The sequence below is a fragment of the Camelus dromedarius genome, chromosome 21, assembly GCF_036321535.1.
Source record: "Camelus dromedarius isolate mCamDro1 chromosome 21, mCamDro1.pat, whole genome shotgun sequence".
Classification (NCBI taxonomy): Eukaryota; Metazoa; Chordata; class Mammalia; order Artiodactyla; family Camelidae; genus Camelus; species Camelus dromedarius.
In genome coordinates this window covers 8,520,913-8,539,209 of record NC_087456.1, presented here as the reverse complement: position 1 = coordinate 8,539,209, position 18,297 = coordinate 8,520,913, and the positions used below count along the sequence as shown (strand labels likewise).

Here is an 18,297-nt window from a genome sequence, read left to right as displayed (position 1 = left end):
ACCTTATATTTGTACCATATGGGATTCTAAAAGAACTTCTTTGAGAAATTTACCTAGGAGCAGAATTACTGGGTTATAGAGTATGTGTATTATTCAATCCACAGTACCTCCATTAAAAAATAAATAAATAAACCTAATTACTTCCTCCCAAAAAAATTTTAAAAAGCAACCCGCTCTCCACAAACTGGTCTATAGATCCAATGTAGTTTTAATCAAAATTTAACAACATTTTTTCTAAGAATTTGATCATGTAATTCAAAAATATATATGGAAAAGCAAAATGAAAGAAACAAAGTGGCTCTTGGTGATACTTGTTCTACTAGGTGTCAAGACATAAATACTTAATATTTAGGGCACTGTGGTATTCATACATGCACAGACAAATAGACTAGTGGGAAAAAAAAAAGAAAGACCTCATATAAAGAAGATAGATATATTCAATAAGTAAGTAGGAGAGTCAGTTACACATAATGAAATAAATTGAATCCCAAACTCACACACACTAAATTTATTCCAAACGGATAAAAGCTTAAATGTGAAAGACAAGACATTAAAACATTTAAAAGAAAACATGTGATGGTATTTTTATGACCTTGAGGTGAGGAAATATTTCTTACAATAGACATAAAAAATGAAAGCCCTATTCAACTATATTAAAATTTAGAACTTTGTTCATTGAAAGACAGTATTGAGTAAAACCATATAAACCACATAAGATATTTGCAACACACATCATTAATATTATTATGCAGAATATGCAAAGAACCCCTACATATCAATCAGAAAAAATTCCCTTCCAAAATGGACAAAAGAACAGATTTCTACTTTCAGTTATATTGTGTCCTAGGTTAATTAGACAAATCATTCCACTGAAAACAACTCTAATGCTAGAATGTGTGTGTGTGTGTGTGTGTGTGTGTGTGTGTGTGTGTGTGTGTGTATGGATATGGATCTGTCTAGATACCTATATAAGTATATGTGATCAGAATATATAAGTAGAATTATCAGGGCAAAATAAAAGAGAAAGAGGGAAGCCAGTTGGGCATTTTGGGGGATGTGGGAGAATTTAAGCTTTGATTCTGAAAGACTTTTGGGCCACTAAGGACAGAAATCAAGACTCACTAGGATGGCTAGGATAACAAAATCAGATAGTACAAAGTGTTTTAAGATTATGGTGTAATTGAAACCCTCTTACATTGCTAATGGAAAGGTAAAATTGTGCAGATTCTTTGGAAAATAGTCTGAAAGTTTCTCAAATGATTAAACCCAGCAGTTTTACTCCTTGGTTTATACCCTAGAGAATGAAAACGTTTGCCCGTACTGAAACTTGTACACAAATGTTTATAGCAGCTTTATTCTTAATAGCCAAAAGGTGGAAATAACCCAAATGTCAATCGAGTTATGAATGGATAAACAATCCATGCAATGGAATATTATTCTACCATAAAATAAATGACTTACTGATACATTTACAGGTTGGATGAACCTTGTAAACATGCTAAGTCAAAGAAGCTAGTCACAAAATTCCATACATTGTATGATTCCATTCATATGAAAATCCACAAAAGGGAAATCCGTAGAGACAGTAAGTAGATTAGTGATATCGCCTCTTGGCCTTTTGGCTAAGATCAAGTGTGTTATCTGTTCTTATCAGAAAGTAGATTAGTAATTGCTTATTGGTAGAGAGGAAGATAATGAGGGGATAGGAGGGTGATAGCTGAACAGTACAGGTTTTCTTCTTGGGGTGATGAAAATGTTTTAAAATCAACAGTGCTGATGGTTGCATATATTTGTGAACATACTAAAAATCATCAAATTGTACATTTTTAATTAGAATAACTATATGGCATGTGAATTACTGCTCAATAAAGCCATTTAAAAAAAAAAACCTAAGGATACAGAAAACTTGAAAATAAATAATGGAAAAAGATATGATACAAATACAGGAAAAGGAAACATGTATAATTATATAAATTGCTGACAAAATAGAATTTAAGGCAGAAAACCTTAGTAGAGATAAACAGCATCACTTAACAATGATAAAAGAAGAATCCACTCAGATGATGTAATGATTTTAAATTTCCCATATAGCATAAAAGAGCCTCAAAGCATTTAAGGCAAGGACAGAACTATAAGAAGAAAAAAGACAAATTCACAATTCAAATTCAAAATCACAGATAAACTTTAACTTATTTGTCAATAATTGATAAAATAAGTAGACAGAAAATTAGCAAATATATTGAAAATATGTACAATATGTAACATGTTTGATATATATAGAACACTATATCCAACAAATGCAGAATACACCTGTTTTTCAAGTACACAGGGCAAATTTGCATATACTGATAACACACTAGCTAACAAAGCACATCCCAAAAAACCTCAAAGCTTGACATCATGCCGTGTATGTTCTCTGACCTCAATATCATCAAGATATCAATCAGTAACTAAAAGATAAATAATTTAAAAATTCTATGTTTGAAAATTAAGATAGGCATTTCTAAATAACACATGCATCAGAGAGATCATAATAGAAATTAATATATATTAGTATGTATTTCAAACTGAACCATAAAGGAAATAATCACATTAACATTTGTGGAATTCAACTAATGCAGGGTTCAGAAGAAAATTCAAAGTCTTTAATGCCAAGGAAAGTATTAAAAAGAAAAAAAGGTCTGAAAAACACCTGTTTCAAGAATTTAGAGGAAAGTTAGAAAAAGAAATCCAAAAGAAGTAGAAAGAAGGCAATACTAAAAATAAGAGTAAAAATCAATCAAGTATCATGTTTCAGTCATACATACACATTATGCTGTACACCAGCAACTAACACGTTATAAACTGACTATACTTCAGTTTTTAAAAAATGAGTGGTACAAATCGAAAACAAATCAATCAAGTAGAAAACAAATAAGAGCAAAGTTAGGTTCTTTAAAAGCTCTAATTAACTAGACAAATATTTAATAAGCGTGATCAAGAATAAAGAAAAGGGTAAATATAAAAGTAATGGTGAATATTGGAAATGAACAAGGAGTCATTACTGCAGATGGATCAAGAAGTCTTACGGGTGAATTGTACTCCATTACTTATATAGGCTGCATCTTCGTCTGTTCATCTATTGATGTGCACTTAGGATGCTTCCATATCTTGGCAATTATAAAGAATGTTGCTGTTAACAGTGGGGTATATGTATCTTTTTGAATTAATTCTTATTTTGTGATTGGCTTTATTCCTTTGATAACTATGTAAGTTTAAAAAGCTAAGGCTCTAAACGTTCTTAGAAACAACGAACTGTACCTATATGTAAATTTTTTAAATATGTGCATTACATTGTATGTATGTATTTACATGCAATATATTGTATGTGTGCAGTCAAACTGTAATAATCCTAACTAATAAAACCAAAAAATGAAAAAAAAAAAAAGACATGCTAAGTTTGTTGAACAAACCAACCCAGAAGTTCCTCACAAAATGCCTCCCAGTCTGTGATTTAGCCAAAGATACTGTCTATGACCATGATCAGTTTTGGAACTTCCAACCTTCTGGTGAAATATAAAGGGGATAAATATCAAGTCATGATAAACTATCTCCAATCTCCCTTTCTTCCCACAAAATGATATTCACACTCAGGTCACCCTGAGGCCATAGGTTGTGGGGGACCTCATTGCTCCAGCATGGAACAATTGCCATTATACAAATGGGACTATCACATCTGCAAGCTATGGTGTTCAGTGGTGACAGGACCTGGGACCTGAATTTCCTGGGGTGTTGCCAGGATCAGATATGTGCAGTGGGTGTATGAGCATGGCAGAGATAGCTACAGAAGAAAATCATTCTTCATGAGACTTAATGTTCCCCAACTTAGTGTTTAAAATCTGTCGTGACACTATCCTGTCATGACATTTATATGGAGCTTTAAAACAGCTGCATATTTCTACCATCTAATTAATTAAATTAACATCTCTTGGAATATGGGTCTCTTGAATACAACAAAAAGTAGTATGTGTGGAGAAAAAAAGAAAAATTAAAATCCTAAGGATTTCTTGGTAAAATAAATATGGTCAGTTCATTTAAAAAGCAAAAGAGGAACCGTTCCTTTGGGGAATTTCCACACTGGCTTGCTGGTGTGGAAGTTTAGATCCTCAATAGTAAAAGAAGTTCATTCAGGAGTCACATAAAGGAGAATGTTCTTTCCCTTTTAGAAAGCAAAATTAATGTAGATTCAGACTGAGTAGAAATAGTGTCTAGATCCTGACTAGGACAATTCCTTCCCCCTCCCAAACCACTTGATTATTTCAGTGAGCGGCCAGTTTAAATCAAGCACCCCGTACACTAAGTTACTTCAGAATACTTCTATCACATAATCTCAAACAGTGAATGAACTGTCCACGAGAATGGTCAAACATCAATTTGCAATTCAGAATCTTGAGATCAGGTGGTAGTGCTAGTGGTGATAATGATGTGGGGTGGTCAGGAGGCTTGGGGACAGGGACGGTTACAGGGGCTTTCCAAGCCACCTAACTCTTTACAGGTATTTCATCGCCATTTCTGTTTTCATTCCTTTGAAGCCAAAGCAGAAGAGACTTTGCTGCCATTTGGATCTACCATCCTGCAAAACTCACGGACTTGCGTGTCATATATTACTACGTTTCACCTATTTCAGATCCTGTGCTTCTGGGCTACTGAAGCAAACACTTGACCAATTACAGTTTTCAGAGGTGGGGCACACCTGAATGTTCCTCCTAAGCCCCTGGGAATGGCGACTTCTGTCATCTGTGGCACCTGTCTTGCCTCCTCTGGTGGCCTGATTAAAAAGAGAACTGAGGGGACAGTAAGTAGCAGAGGAGGGTGTCATTTCACACTCCTTCCAGACTTCACCATTCTTAATGGTGCCTTTGTTTTCTTACTTGGGTTTATCCAACTTTCCATTTAAACAAAGATCTTTGGTTTCCAGAAGACACCGGATTATCATGGCTCATTGTTTCCTATTTCTGCCTGACATGTGAAGAAGTCACTGGCTGATCTTCCTCACCTAGAGTTCATTTTAAAAAGAACTTTAGCAAACATTTACCAATGACAGTTAAATTCCAAACTCTTAAAACATAATCTTATTTTTAAAACATCACTTCCCCTAGTTCACTAAGCAATCAAGTATATTTCTTAAACTTTTCACTGAAGATTTGAAGACTGAGAAAAGGCAGCACCAAGTTATACAGATTGGTAATAGTTTGTTGAAATATATATACAAGTTTACAAAGAGCAAAGCATGATTTTAAAAAGGCATTTTTATAAGCCTAAGAGCATTGGATATTCTAACAAGAAGGAAATTTTTATAAGTTGGAATTCAGTTTGTGTATTAAGAGGACTTTGAATTATTCTCAACACTGGAAATAAGACAAAGAGTAACCAAGTGAAGTAGTTTTGAATTTCATCAAAATCTATAAGTTCTAAAATTAGTAATAATATGACAATTAGTATAACAAACCCAGTGAAAACTTTAATTTGTTCATGAGAATAATAATAATATATATATAAAGTTGATACATTTATTAAAGCAATTTTAACACATCTGTAAAAGTACACTCACTTGAATTAAGATCAGTACACTCAACTTGAATTAAGAGGATTTGAAAATTAAAATAAAAGCAATGTCTCTTAATTCAGAGGCAATAAAAGCAATGGCAACAATAAACATAATAAAACTTTAATCTTGTAAACATTTTGAGAGATCCCTCTTTAAACTTCCTAGATCACTGGGTAATACAAAACAATCTGAAGTTACTCCATTTTTATATGTATTTGGTAGAAGTAGATAGCTAATATTTGCAAATATAGCAAGTAGATAAAAAGGTCAAAATTCATAAACAGTCTATAACTTGTAATAACAAGACAAGAGAAAGTCAATATACTACAGCACACAGCATATAAAATCTCACTTTTGATTCCAGTTGTTTTGAAGGAAAGAAACACAAAATATGCAGTGACAGCAGATAGGAAACTTAGACAATCTATCATTGCAGAAAGAAAGTCCATACTTTCTTGCCAGTTAAGATATAATTTTAGCTGATAGTAGCCATTTCAAGTTCCATTGTAATACATAGCAAATAAAGGAAAATAAAATTTTCTTTCCTTCAGAAGTTTTAGAAAACAATTCATGCACCAAAATTAAATAATACATGAAAATATTAATAATAAATCACTGGGTCTAAACATATTCTCTACTCCTATTAGTAACTATTTATCTCTTAACATCTTGGATGTTTGCAGCCACCATAAGTGATAGATAATAATTTCCTGGTCTATTGTAAATCATACATTTAAAATTTTACTTCTGCAAAACACTTTGAGAAGGAGCATAAGTAATAAAATGTGAACTTGCTCAGAGTGAGTAGACATGCAGTTTTTCCTCTTGAGATCCTTTGCTGCCTCTTTGGTTGGTGATTTTGAAATCTTAACAGCAGTCACGAAAATGTGTTGACATACTTGGTGTCACTTTGCAATAGCCTCTAGAACAGGGCTCCCTCTAAGCAAAAAGAGCCTTGTGCTGGGGAGCATGGCTTGGACTGAGCCTCAGTCTCTCCTTTAGCTTTGGGTAGAGCAAACTGCATCATCCCCTGGAGGGGCTGTTTAGGTCTCAGTTAAAGGTTTTGATGTTCTTGTTGCTGTGTATCTCCCTTCTATTGCATTCATTCTGAATTGCTCCTACATTTCATCACTCTCTCCTCGGCCCTTTAACATTAGTTTCTGCAACTGTTAAGAATTCATTCAGGCATTGGTTCCCAAGTGTGTCACATGGTTTCCTCCCCCCATACCATCGTTTCTCATGGCTAAGAACTTGCTTTCAGTTCTTTTCCTCGTCTCAATATTCTGTGTGTCTGTATTTACTGTTTTTCATGAACTATTTCTGCCAGTATTAGCATATCACGGAAGGGGAAAGTCTTGAAGAATTTTGAGTAATTGTCAAGGAGCTTAAGGGTTTTGTTGTCATACTGATCAAATGAATGGCTAACAATGGTGTTTGTGGCATTTACCTTCCCAAGGAGTGTGGGCGCTGGTGGATAAGAAAGCTGCTAGTATGTCAGCTGCCAGTTTCTTTGAAAACATTGTCACTGCTTCTCCATAGCAAGCCTTCCTAAAGGGACTTCTATTTTGAGAAAAATCTGCCTACAAACTCTACATTCATATTAAATGTAAATTCAGTTTATCTTGTGCTTATCTTTGCTTTTCTGATGATTGAAAGGGCTGTATGTCCTTAGTGGTTTTAAATGCTGGGTCTCCAACAGAACTGGTCTTCCCTGCTATCATAGACTATTCCCTTTTGCTGCCATTTAAGAGCCATGTTCCTGTGGGTTCTGACATGGAGATAGGATTTCTTTTTGGTTAAAAAAACCACAGGCAAGGGCAATGATATCTTTACATGTTGCATCAATTTATTCACTCATTTTGTCATGTATTTTCGTTCATCCAACAAATGTTTATTGAACAAATGCTGTGGGCCAAGCATTATTCTAACTGCTGGGCAAAACAGACAAAATCTTAATCATGTGTAATTAAAAGTGATCCCAAAAGGTAGCTTCAAATATCTGTGAATAATGAAACGATCCCATACGTGTTCTAGTTCCCAAAAGATTTTGGAGCACTGAATCCTCCTCTTCTCTCTAGGAAGCTCCATGTATTGTGGGAAATGGTAATGTACATCCCCTGTATTTACCTGATCCATCATGAGACAGAAGTTTCTAGTAGATAAAATGTGGGGTTCACAAAAACAATGAAAAAGTCAATCTCCTTTGCCAATGAGATGAAAGAATCCTTTTCTTCAAATAATTTCCATTGTATAATCCCAATCCTCTTTGTTTCTAAAATATTTAATTACATACATTTTGCACTTTCTGCTTTTATGCGACAATATGCTTTCAATACTTTTCTCCTATAATTCTATGTTATTTATAATAATGCATGATCAAATGGCTACTTAGTTCTCTATTTCCATTGATAAACATATTTTTGAAATATTTTATCCTGAAGAATATCAGAAATTTTTTCTATGCTGGCTAAAAATATTCATGACTTGTCTCCTAGCAAAGGAAAACTGTATAGCCAATATATATGAAAAGACGTTTAATCTCACTAGTAATCAAGGAATTACAAGTTAAAACTGATATTATTTTACACCCATCTGATTGGCAAAATTTTAAATTTGGTATTGGCAACAATACCAAGCATTGATAAGGGTGTGGCACAAACTTTCACACCCTGCTAGTGGGGAACTAAATTAGAACTTCTCTGGAGAATAATTTGGCCACATCCAGTAAAGTTAAAGATGCATATATATGTTGACCCAACAATTCCATTTCTAGATATATACCCAAAAGAAACTCTAGCATGGAAGCTACATTTATACAAATTTATATAACTGATTCATCAGTGAAAGTGGTTGAATTAAAGCTATGTGTATTAACATAATTAATTCTCCAAAACACACTCTTGATCAAAGACGGAAAATTGCAGGTTACATGGACAATAATGCCATTTATATAAAAATTACAGATACACAAAACAGTAGTGTTTTTGCATTCATTTAAAACATGCATCCATTTTGGGTAAAAATGATATGTATAGAAATAATGAATACCACTTTAAAGATCATGCTTACCCCTAAGCAGAGAAGGAAGAAAATTGGATTGGACAAGAGAGTATAGGGGACTTAAATTTGTATTTGTAATTTTACAAAAAAATCTGAAGCAAATGTACAAAATGGTTAGATTGGACAAAGTTTGGTTTCGGATTCACAGTTATTCATTATTCTAACTATTTTTCCTGGATGTTCAAAATATTCTAAAAATAAAAAAAGAAAGTATATGTCAATGGAACAGAAGTGGTTTGCAAAAAAAGCTAGAAAACCTGGGGTCAGAGACAGCAATGTGTCTTGTTCAGTGAAACAATGAATTTAGAGGGAAGTGAACGTCTATTCAGCAGAGAAGCTGTCTCATCAGGTCATACATATCAGGGCTTGGACCAGTGGCTGCATATTAGATTCATGTGAGAGGTTTATAAGAATAAATTGGGGCTCACTCCCAGAGACTCTGATTTAATTGGCCTAAGAAGGACATCAGTAATTTTAAAATTACTGAGTGATTCTAGCATATAATCAGGGTTAAGAGTCACAGGCTTGGGTGAAATCGGGTAAAATATCCCTCAACATCCTTTGTCTCTTTTCTTTGATTCTAACCTAAGAAGTGACTTTCCGAGGTCTCGACTTGAACACAGAGAAGGGAAGAGAGGCTCTGTGTAGGAGACATGAATATACTGATCACTGGAAAATCCATAAAGTTTACAGAAAAAGTTCCATAGAAGTTCCTGTTCGTGTGAGTCTATCCACCAGAGAACAATCCATGGTCCTTATGCTGATGAAAACCAGCTTCTGAAACTGTGATGTCAAAGATTAGGCCTTGGATGTGGGGACACAAAAATTAACCTTGAGAAACCTTGTCGCATGGCCGGCCAGCCAGAAATCCTCACATGTCACCCTTTCCTTCTATCTGATGGTAGGATTCTATATAAAATCTTCGATTTATCATTGTCCTCAGGTAAAGGCCACTTATTTTAACATGACCAGTGAGATTTCTGATCAGGGTCCTTCAGGCCTTTGGGTCTTGTCTTCCCTCCCACACTGCTGAATTGCTCCCTTCAGCACCTGAAGTTGCCAAGTCTCTGAGCTTTCATCCTGGAACAAGCTGATGCCTTGCCTACGAGACTCTTCCAAATCCTCTTCCATGACCACTGTCACCACCCCCATTTTGGATGACTCATCTCTCAGTTTCCAAACTTAGAACTTACATTGCCTGGGGATCCTTCTCTTCTACTCAGTGTTATCAGAGCTAGAAGGAAGGACACAGTGGATTGGAAGGAAGTGCACTTTTTAAAGTTTGCAGTCACACTTCTATCTCTTGGAATGAATAGTTCTCTTCTTTATTATCAGTATTGTTCATCTCAGATGGAGAGTCATGTCTTTCCCATCCATACTATGTCACTACCATTTACCCAAATGCAAAGTGATTTCTCCCAAGACATTCAGTCTCCTATATAATTTTTTATCCCTTGTCACTCTACCTCTCCACACCTAAGGCTGTTAACTGCAAACACTGGGGTCCTCTATCCTTAGGCTTTTTTCTCACTACGGAAGAATGCTGGGCTCAAAAACAGCAAGTCAGAGCTCTTGGAGAGTCCTGTTCCCCTAAGAAACTCTCAACTAATGACAAATGGGGTGCTGGTAGAAAAGCACCCCACCTCCTCTGCCCCTTTGTTGAGATAAATCTGAGGTGGGTTCTCCACTGTCAGAGTTCCCCAGTGGACCTGAGTGTGATAATGCTCACTTCATTGGTTTCTTTCCTTTCCGTGTCTCATCTTCTCATATCCCTACTAGTATTTCCTTGCACTGAAATTTGCTTCTGGGGCAACCCAAATCAGGATGGGGCCAATGAAAGAAGCATGTAAAGGGCCATTTAAAAACTTGAACCATCAAGATGTCTGTGACTTAGAGAAGCATTTTAAAAAAGAGAATGTCCTTTGTCCTCCCCAAGCTGTATAGGGTTTTTATGGTGGAATCAAAACAACCCAGAGTGGCATCTGAGGTATCTATATATGCTAGGATTTTCTTCTCCAACAGACTTGAGACTGGAGATTCGGATTCTAGTCCCAGTTCTAACACTATCTAAGGTGAAAAACTTAGGTCAAATCATATTCCTTCACTGGACCTTTGTTTTATTTTTTGTTTGTAAAAGGGGGGTTAAACTCTTTAGTTTTCAACTCTTGTGTCTTATGATTTTTAAGTCTCTTAGCACTTTCAGGACTGATCTATTGAAAATAGGCTTATGGCTTCATCCATAGAAACTACTGTTATCCCAGCTTTGTCAGTTCAGCTATCTTTGCTGTGAAGTAAAGGAAACAAATTACTGTCCAAGGTCCTGGGGCCACATGTTTGAGCACACACAATGAAACCAGAATTCAGAAGGAGATAACAGATGTTGAAGAAACAATTCCTGAGTGTTACTGGCGTATGTTCATGCTGACTAAAGGGTATTTGTGCTTTGTGAAACTTTTAATCATAATAGTTTTCCTTCTAAGTTTTTTAAGTGAGCAGCAAGAGTAGACAGTACAGTTGGCTATTTGGACAAAAGATCCTTTGCTCCCTTTTGGAAAATCCCTACATCGAACTAAGAAAGACCGGTGCTTTCTGCAGGGTGGCAAAGGAGTATTATATCTGACCCCAGGAATTTCATGACATCCAACAAACATCAGTGTTCTTAATTAATCCAGTGGAATAACTAGACATTAAACAAACTAGTGTTTGTTTTTGTTTCTTAAATCTTCCAAATTTTCTTTCAAGTCATGTTTTTGGGCTATTCATGTGCGTTAACCAAACTAATAAATTAAAAAAAAACTAATAAATACAAATTAAGTCTTAACCTCACTGAATATTTCATTAGATCATTTGGCCAACAGCATCATCTTTTGTCAAGTATTTGGAATTATAGTGCTTAGAGTTGGAATAGATTTTTGGAGACAGTATGATTCAAATATGGCTGGTCATCACAGTAACCTGAGAGCATGTTAAAGACCCAGATTCGTGTGCCACAATTCAAGTAAGTCCAAATAACTTAGAAGCCCCAGATGAAAGACCTGGGACTTTTGTTAATGGTCTCCCAGGTGATTATTTTGTTGTAGTCAGTTTGGCACCAATATTTGAACAACTTTAGAAGGTCAATGAACATTTAATTCCTCTACCTTATGCAAGACTTTCTATGTTAGTTATTATCCCTAAAGAGTATTAGTCCCCTTTTGGCTTGAAATTTGTTAAGCTATTCTCTTCTTACTTGTTTCAGCATATGGACAAAATTCGTTTAGCTGCTCTTTTCCCATTGACCTTGCCGACAGTTGGAAATGCACAGAATGAATCTAATGCTACTTCACATATTTGACACCATCTGTGTCTTTCTCTTCTATAGGCCAAGTATGTTACTATTTAATTAATTATATTATGAATTCAAGTTCTTGCACCATTATCTTCATTCACAGCTGGATACAACCCACTTTGCTTATGCTCTTCCTAAAACATGGTGGGCAAAGTTGACCTCAACATCACGCAGTATAATCAGTGAAGAGAAGAATGAGAATCATCATTTCTCTCTTCCCAAACACTGTAACTTGTCTTAATGTGTTCCAAGACAACAGAAGTGGTTTAGACCATTTCATCACATTACTGGCTAATAAATAAATCTTGAAGTTGTTTTAACATGTGCTGCTTCTAAGCCACATTAGTTCTCATACTGAACATATCAATTTAAACATTTGAAGACATTTAAAAATTAACTAAGTGTAAGTACTTATAGCTATGTTTACAATATTTCTTCATGTTAGACTTGACAAACTTCTCCCAGGTCAGTATTATTTGGGATCCTCATCTTTTCAACCAGCTCTGCCTATTCATTCCTACTTCATATTAGTCACATATTTTATACACATGCTGTGAATAATTCTTCCAAGTCACCCAGAGGGTCATAGTCAGGCTTTTATTTAGGGTGAACTATCAATTGCAGAGAATAATTATTTTGTAAATACTAAGGTAAAAATAAAAAGAATTTACCTGAAGCACAAAATGGATCATGCATGTGCTTTACAGTAGTGTTTTGTAGTCACTGAACTATATTTCCCAACATGTGAACTTAAAAAGGGTTTAATTCCTCTACCTGGAGTTGGTAAGTCTCACTACTATTTTATTCTAGCTTCTCTCTGGTTGACCTTATTTACATAATTGAATTCACTTCCTTCCTTCCCCTATGGGTTTTTTCTTAAATTCTTGTAAGACTTCCCATAGGAAATAGGAACCAAGGTACATTGCACTTGCTTCTCAATTCTTCTTTTCCTGATCCTTTTTAGGTTAAAGAATGTGACAATAGCAACTTTGAAAGCTGGTTTTAAGTCTCTGATTTTTTTGTTGTTGTTAAAGAAAAGCTAATACTAGGCATAATCGTATAATTCGAAATGGCTAAATGTACTGTCTTTAAACCAAGATAAAAAAGCTTTCTATTTTGGGGCACTTAGATATTAACTCATTTGAAGTTAGTTTTAGGTCTCCAGTAGAAATCAGAAGGTATCTCTATCCTGTCATAAATCACTTTTAATTTTCTCTCTTCTTTGGGTTCCTTTTGCTATTTTTGTATTTTCTGCCACCATTATCTCAAATGTAGTCTTCTACAATAGCTTCCCAAGTTCCCTCTCTTTATTCAGTCTCCAAAAATCAGATATGGAAGAGAATATTTTAAAAAAATACGAAAACTCTGAAATTGACATCACAAATAATTATACTATTTTACAGTAAATTCTATCATATAATTATTATATAGTAATGTCACAATAAAATTATCATCTGGGGGTTACGCTTATAATAGAGAAATTGTGAAATAGCCCTTTCTCCTTTTTTAAAGACAACCAGAAGATAAAATTAATTTACCAGAAGGTAAAAAATAATAAAATGTTTCAATATTTTAAATTATTCAAAATCCATCAATTAGCTCCATAAAATGTAAATTTTGACTCCATTTGTTTATAGTCTATCGCTCCTCCTTCCAGCACTCCAGCTGGTTTCGTTGACATGTCTATCTCCTGAGGTTTATATTGAGGAGCTGATAAGTCAGGGGCAGAATACTTCCCCCACCCCCCAGGGCAATGGTTGCCATCCCTGGCGAATTGTCAGAATTACTTGGGTAGCTTTTTTTTAAATATACAGATTCTCACACCTCACCTGAGAACTCCTGAATCTGGTTAACCTTGGGCAGTCTGGGAATTTATAAATTTAAGTAACTCCACAGGTGATTCTGATGATCAGCCAAGGTTATGAAACCACAGCAGCTTTAGCAGCACCGGTAAATGGTAAGAGAAATTTGCATGCCTTTGAGAGGAAGTATGCCATCTAAATATAAAACTTTACTGTTGCTAGCCGGTGGACACATGTAAATGAAGTCTATGAGAAAGGATTCAGAGGCTGAACATGCAAAGCTATCCCTAGTGGATTTGTTAATTTTTTTTAATAATATAAACTCCAATGTCAGGATTAAAAATGATTATTGCTATTATATTGAACTTGAAGAATGAGGTTAAAATTCAGCGTGGTTTCCAGAAAGTTTTTCTAACAAACTACACCCTTGGTAACACCCTAGACTTTGTTACACATAATATTGCACCACAATATTGCACAAAAAATTACTAATTCGAACATCCTCTTCTTTGTCTATAACCTCCTCTACTATTCAGCTTACTTATTTAACTACTCACTCTTGACCTCTGTTTGACCTCACTGGAACCTTCTGTTGCTCTTCCCTACCCTCCTGATCCACCAGCCCACTCTTTCTTTAGTTCCTTAATCAATCTAGAGACTATAAAGAGCAAATTCAATAGCACTCTTGCCAATAACACAAGCACCTTTACCTTTCTGTTTTCTTATTACAGGTGTTTAGAAAGCCTCAAATCTGAAACAGTCTTATTTTTTTTTTTTCTCTACAACTTCTTTTTCAGCTGCAGGTTGTAGTGGCAGATAAATTTAGGGTAACCAATTTCAAATGGGTCTTCCACCTTGCATGGCAACTTAAAATTTTTTTTTCTTCTTGTTAATTCACTTTCTCAATGATTATTTTGTACCTTCTTTATACTCCTTACCCTTCCAAACAGCCTCTTTCCTGCTGTCCCACCTGATTCTTAGCAGAGAAGTTTGTCTCTTTCTTCACTGAGAAGCCATCAGAGATATATTCTCCCATATCCTGCCACCAGTTTTATTAACTTCCATCTGCACTCATGTTTTCATTCTCTCCTGTCTCTACTCCTATTAAAGGTCAGTCGTTTCAGCAGCGTCTTGGATTCTACTCTTTACTGATTTTTCATAAACATTACACTACCAAACAACTCCTCTCTCTCTTCTGCATGTTAAAGTGCTTCCTAACATTGATAATTCCCAGTGACATTTAAACATACTTTAAAATGTTTTAAAGTCTTTTTTTTTTAACCTCTATACCCAAACCGCTTTCTAGCTAACACCTCTCTTTCCACCTTTCTCTTCATTTTCAGAACCAAGCATTTTAACCTCTTTAAAGAGTTACAGATTTCCTGTTCTTTTTAACACCTTTTATTGATGTTCAATCTACTTTAACGTGACCTCTTCCTCTTGCCCTCAGAATAACAGTCACCTCCATACTGCCAAACCCAGTGGACATTTTTCAGTTCTGAGTAGATTTTGACATTGTTAGTCACATTTTTCTTCTTGAAACAGTTTGTTCTGCTGGTCCATGGATACTGTTATCTATTGGCTTTCTACCTACCTCTCTGGCCATTCTTCCTTTCTGCAATTAAAAAATTCATAGTTTTTTCAGATCATCCTCCACTACTTGTTGATTCAATGTCTGAGTTTCTCAAAACTCAAGCCTAGTCTCTCTTCACATTCTACTGTATCTCCACAGGCAAATAATCTATTACCAAATATATGTACATAAAGTAAAAAATTCTTAATCTAGCCCACACCTCTTTTAAGCCTAAGATGCTATAAATCTCATTCCACATCTCCATGTGGATGCTTCAGTCTCAACATGCCAAATACCAAACTCCCTCCAAAGTTCATTTGTTCTCTCTAATGTTTCTTATCTCATTGAATAGTTACATCATGAATATAGATGCATAACTTAAAAATCTTCAGATTCATCCATGATACTGGACTTTTCACATTTCAAAATTTAATCCATCTTTGAGATCCATCTCTTCTTGGTTCTAAATCTCTCTTCTATCCATTCACACTTTCCATATCTTCTGCCATTGTAGTCTAAGCTACCATCATCTCTAACCTGAAATAATGTACTAGTCATTTAATTAATGTTCCCTTTAATAACTGTGCATCACCATTCTCATCCATTTTTGACAACGTACTTAGTAATCACTTCCAAATGCAATTCTCATTTTGTTCTTCTCAGTTAGGAAAAGTCCCTTACTATTATTGAAATAATAATAACAATTTTAAAAGAATGTTGCTATCTCCCTTAGTTTTACCAATGCCTCAGGCTTTAAAATCTTTAAAATCTTTCCAATGTTTTTAAGCTGAAGACCCAAATCCTTAACATCCTTGAAATCCTTGGTCTACAAGAAGCTGAATTGTCTGGCCCTTGGCAATCTTTCAAGTTTTGCCTTCCACTGCTATCCTCCTGGCTTTCCCTCTGTTCCTAAGTTATGCCACAGGCCTGTAATATTCTATAGAAAGGAGATATGATCAAGATCCCTACAGGCTAGATTAAGATAGAAGTGTTGAGAGTTGATGTAATAAGTAGAACAGAAAAGGTGTATTGATGGCCCTTCCAGGTGAAAGCAAACTACTTCTGGTAGTTTTTACTAACAGGTAGAAAGAGAAATATTTTCTGGATCAACAGCAATATAGCAGATGGGAAGGGCTGTGTTGATTGGCACTGTCAACTGGAGTCATCATCTCATTAAGTTAATGATAAGCCAATAACATTTTTATGACCCTTTCTCTTCTTCAGGAAAGTGAGATTGCTTTTGGTTTACACTTTTGGTAATAGCAGCAGTCCTAGGGGTTTCCACATTATGAGCTATATTTTCTTGTTTTTTGGCATAGGTGGTAATCTTTTATTGGATGCTAGACATTATGAACTTTACCTTATTGGGTGCCAGATATTTTTGTACTTCTATATATTCTTGAGTATTTTTCCTAGGTGCAATTAGCCTACTTAAAAACTTTAATCCTTTTGTGTCTTATTTTTAATACGGGATCAGAGCAGTGCTCAATCCAGGGCTGAAAACTCTAGTGCCCTACATAATGCCCCAGGAGTTTTGAGGTTATTTTCTTAACTGGACTCTCCTATGCATTTAGAATCAATCAATGGACCACCCAGTCCTTAGCGTCTCTTCATTTCCATTAAAATTAGTTCCATAGGCTGATGAAAAAATAGAAATACATTTATTTCCTCCACAGCTGCATGAGGCACATGTAATGTTTGTTTACAGATCTCCTAAGCGTGGGATTGTGCAGCTTTGTCTAGTGTATGTTAAGCAGCTGAAGTCTGCAGCAAAGTTACCCAGGTGTTTCCTTGTGGACAGTTACTGTCATGCTCCATTGATAAAGCCTTGAAGAACATGCACTTGAAAATCATCACAGTGATTCTTACCTGGAATTTAAAAGCTAAATTCCACAAGATTTTGGAACAATAAAGTTAATGATTTGAGTTATAATATTTTAGTCTAGTTTAAGTAAGATTAGTTTAGCTTTTGATCTTGGTTATATAATTTAAAGTCCTTTAGTCACCGTAAAGGTTTTGTCTTTTGAGTTTTCTAGAATCAGAACCGTAAGTTTCATCTAGAACTCTTGCCTCAAGAACATTTACAGACATCTCCCCAAAATGATTAAGAGCATACTTATGTAATACTGAGAAGTGAAACAAGCAGCATGAAGCAGAAAGAAAAGCTGCCAGTTATTAAAAAAAAAAAAAATTCCCAGGGGCTGCTTCAGCATTTTAGAAGAGTGGCAAAATTCTTCTGAGAGAAAAACTGCTCTTCCATTTAGGAAAAGTCGATGAAGGGAGGTCTCTGGCTCTGAAAAGGGTGGTCATGGGCCAGTCTCTATAGGGAGACAATCAGGAGCCAAATCACTCAGCACATTAATGGAACAAGAGTTTTACGTTTTTGCACTGGCAGCCTAAAACATAGAAAGCTGGAGCACTTGATCAGGAAAGAGAGAAGAAGCAAAAAAAAAAAAATAAGTAAGCAAAAAGTCCAACACTACAGCAGCAGGCCAGAGACTAAGGGAAAGTTGCTTTTGTAATTAAAATGAACATCTAATTTCATAAAAATACTCGATCTAATTTTTAACTTTACATCACATATATTTGTATTTACATGGTGTTTACAATTAGAGGAGAATAATAAATGTTCAATATCAGTTAACATTTGGCTAAAAAAGATAATGGTTGCTTCACCCATGAGTTGCAGAACTGATAAACTAATTGGTTGGGTTTATGCACTGGGCTTGCAGGTTAGTGACCTTGAGCAACAGTGACACCTGCTATTTGTTTGTAAGTTATTTTCTGTGTTTTGCAATATTCCCCTGCTATTATTAAACGCTTATAAAATATGTATATATTTTTTTGACATCCAGGAGCAACGTGGTTTTGGTGTTTTGGGGAATGTGAGAGTGCAAGCTAAGTTATTGATGAGAGGAAATGATAGCATTGCGGGGAAGGCGTCAGA

At 35.2% G+C, this 18,297-nt stretch overlaps 1 pseudogene; it reads left to right on the top strand.

Moving 5' to 3' along the window:
- Window positions 1-1,602: 1,602 nt before the first annotated feature.
- On the top strand, window positions 1,603-1,696 carry LOC116148740 (U2 spliceosomal RNA; annotated as a pseudogene).
- The last annotated feature ends 16,601 nt before the right edge of the window (window positions 1,697-18,297 follow it).